Genomic DNA, 3,736 nt, shown 5'->3' with positions numbered 1-3,736 from the left:
ATATATATGGGAGCGATCAAATGCAAACCACTCAATTTGTACAAACCGTGCAAACTTCATTCAACCAATCATAATTTTTCATTTTGTTTATTTTTTTGTAATTATGAGAGGTTGATTAATCATTTTTATTGTGGAGGGTGTTAATCATAGATATTATCATCTTCATTATTTTAATTTTACAATTGATGAAACAGTTTCATTAATTTTAGAGAAATACATGAAACAGTTTCATTAATTTTAGAGAAATACATGAAACAGTTTCATTAAGTATTATATGAAACAATTTCACAACCATATATGAAACAAATTCATCAAAAAAAGTATTATATGAAACAATTTCACAAGATTAAACAATTTCATGAAAAAATTTCATAAGATTAAACAATGAAATCAACGGATGAATGTGGTTTGCAAGGTTTACACAAATGAAGGCGGTTTTCATTTGATCACTCCTATATATATATATATATATATATATAAAAGAGAGAGAATGTCTGGTTCAAATGTTAACCAAGTTTATTGTGTTAACTTTGTTAACTATTTTTCAACCAATGGCAATCCATCTTATATATAGATTCATATTCATCTTATAATTTAATGACAAGGGTAAATATGTAATTTTACTTTTTTATGTAACTCTCATATCATTAATTGGGAGTTACAAAATCAAAAAATTTCATTATTTTATTTAATTTATTATTGATCTTGTTTTTTTTATAATATTGATTTTTCTATCTATAATGTTTTTGAATTTGTGATTGGTAGAGGAGACTCGGTAGTAAAGTTTTCGGTATCGTTCAAGCTATTATGGATAAACTCATTGTTAATAATGAAGGAACTATTGTTCACAAGTGTTCATATTGTGTTCATATGTACACTAGTTGAATATCTCAACATTGGTTCGCACCTGAATGTGTTCATAATGAACTATTGTTTACAAGCTGTTCATATTGTATTCATACATGTTTTTTTATTTATTTCCTTTCGTGTAGCAATTATTGTTCATAAATGCTATGCAGTCCAAGTTCATATATATGTCAATTTTTGTTCGTATTTGACACAATGGTTCATCATTCATGTATATATAAATGTGTTCATATGGTTCTTACATTAACAAAAATCATTGGATTTTTTGATTTTGTAACTCCCACTTAATGATATGGGAGTTACATAAAAAAGAAAATTACATAAATACATTTTTCCCCTTAGTTCACATATATTTGTGAAATTGTAAATTTAAAAAATTAAAATTTTAATATAATAAATCACAACCGTTTATTGTAAGAATCAATAGTCAAGATTGGTTAACAAAGTTAACACAACAAACTTGGTTAACATTTGAACCAGTCCCTATATATTATGTAAATTAATTAATAAGGTTATAAAAAATTGTTTCTAATAAATACTCTAGGCAGATATATGAATTAAAATAAATATAACTAACTAACCATCTCTCACCCGAAGTAAATTAAAATTATTTAACAATATTTGGGTAACGACGAAAAGAATATGACGTATTGTACAGGAAACTAGAAATATTCGTGTTATTGCTTCGACATATATTCCTCAAAAAAAAAGTCGCTATCAATTCAAGGTCCTTTTCTGTTATTTTCTTATCTTACGCAAAGAATATTCAATTTGATAAGTATTTGAAACCAATAATTCTAATTCATAATGAATTGTATTTAACAAAATATTTGTTTGATAACTTGAATGATAAAACGATGAATATAAATAATAACGGTTTTAACAAATCAATAATTAGTTATAAATATGGACATTTATTTAACCTATTTTCTAATTGTATACATTCGTGCATGCAATGCAACGAGATACATCTTCATTTTAATGTTTCATTTTATTTTTTGTCTATGTTGATATAATACGTTTTATGTGATTTTGATAAAGATAATGTTTTTACTTGTGAATAAAAATACATTTGAAGATATCATAAAATTTTGAAAAAATATATCGATATTAATATCAAATTAACTAAAGTTTTCGTTTTTTTGTACAATTTCTTTAATTCAATTTTTTATTATAATTTAATTTAGGTCAAATAGTGAAAATTTGTTTTGGCTTAACAATATATTTTTTATAAAGATAATGATTATACTAACAATATTTTAGATTTTTTATATTTAAAATGAAATGTTTATCATGTATTTGATTATGTTTATCTGCAGTTGGTTATATGAATTCAAAAATAGAGCTTTAATAAGTTGTACTTACGCCACAATTTACTTTTATTTTCAAATTTTAAGTAATATGCATTAATAAACAGTAATTCATGCATAAAGAATGATTTTTAATAGTTTTTGCCAAATATTTTATAATATAGTATAGATAAGCTTTTCATTTTTATATGGGTTATTCAGTTTTTCGTCGATGATTTTCAAAACTGTTGGTCATGCGTTGGCAAAAACTCATCGACAGATTACAGCTTCACATGGTTTAAAAACCAAATTTTAAAAAATAAAATATAAACTATAAATTATCCGTCCATGATTATCGATGGATTTAAAAAATAATTGAATAGAAGTTCAATGAAAAGATTGGAACCCATGTTGTTGAAAAGCTTATGTTTTACATTAGAACAAATTAATCATAAAAAGTGGTGTTTGATTGGTTTGAGCTTGACTCCAAATTTCAAATGTATCTGGAGGTCCCAAGTTCAAATCCAAGGAGGAATAAAAATCTCCTTATGGCCACGGAGGTTTAAATGTTGTGACTTCGGGCTATCTGCAAAGCAGGTGGTTGTCTTTGGATTAGTCGGCTCACATAACGGGTTAGATATCCAGATTAATAAAAAAATATATATAACAAATTACACATAGAAACCATGATAATCAGAGAGAATTGGACCCATTACATATGGTATAAATTTTTATTTGCTCGTCCTGGATAATAATATAATCCTATGTAACTCTCTTACGATGTTTTGTGTATAAAATCAATGGACTATAAGTCTATATTATAATCTACATTTTTGAATCAAACAAAGTTTTCATTATAATGGAAAGTTGACATGACTCATTATAAGAGATATTACGTGAGACTACTTTTTTACACTTGAAACTTTATAGTAAAATGTTGTGAAGGTAACTTCACAGTGTTTTTACTGTGAAAGTTCCACTTTTTTTTTACCTTCAAAACATTTTGTTGTGAAGTTTCAAGTGTAAACAGGTGGTCTCATGGGTCTCACGTGAACCCAACCATATACATATATATATATATATATAAGGTAAAAAAAAGGTCGAACTTTCACAGCAAAAACACTGTGAAGGTTACCTTCACAGAGTTTTGCTGTGAAATTTCAAGTGTAAAAAAGTGGTCTTACGAAAACAGGCTGGTCTCACGGGATCCCAAGTCTATATTTGATGATATAAGAGTTACATAAAAAAATTACATATGTATCATTATCATTAAATTTTAAGATAGATAGGAACATAATACTAAGATGGATTATGATTGGTTAAAAATGGTTAACAAAGTTAACACAATAATTTAGATTAACATGTGAACCAAATATACAAACTCCCTCTCTATATGTATATATATTCAATAAAAGTACAATAAAAACCAATGAACTTTCTTGTTTGGAATGATTAAGTCCTTGAACTTTTTTTTGGAACAAATAAGTCCTTGAACTTTCCAAAACATGTTAAATAAGTCCTTGAACATTCCAAAATATGTTAAATAAGTCCTTGGACAATTTTTGGAACAAATAAGTCCT

The sequence above is a fragment of the Cynara cardunculus genome (assembly GCF_001531365.2).
Source record: "Cynara cardunculus var. scolymus isolate 2C chromosome LG 11, CcrdV1, whole genome shotgun sequence".
In the NCBI taxonomy this organism is placed as follows: domain Eukaryota; kingdom Viridiplantae; phylum Streptophyta; class Magnoliopsida; order Asterales; family Asteraceae; genus Cynara; species Cynara cardunculus.
The sequence above is the reverse complement of the archived record's forward strand: the minus strand, read 5'-3'. Positions refer to the sequence as shown.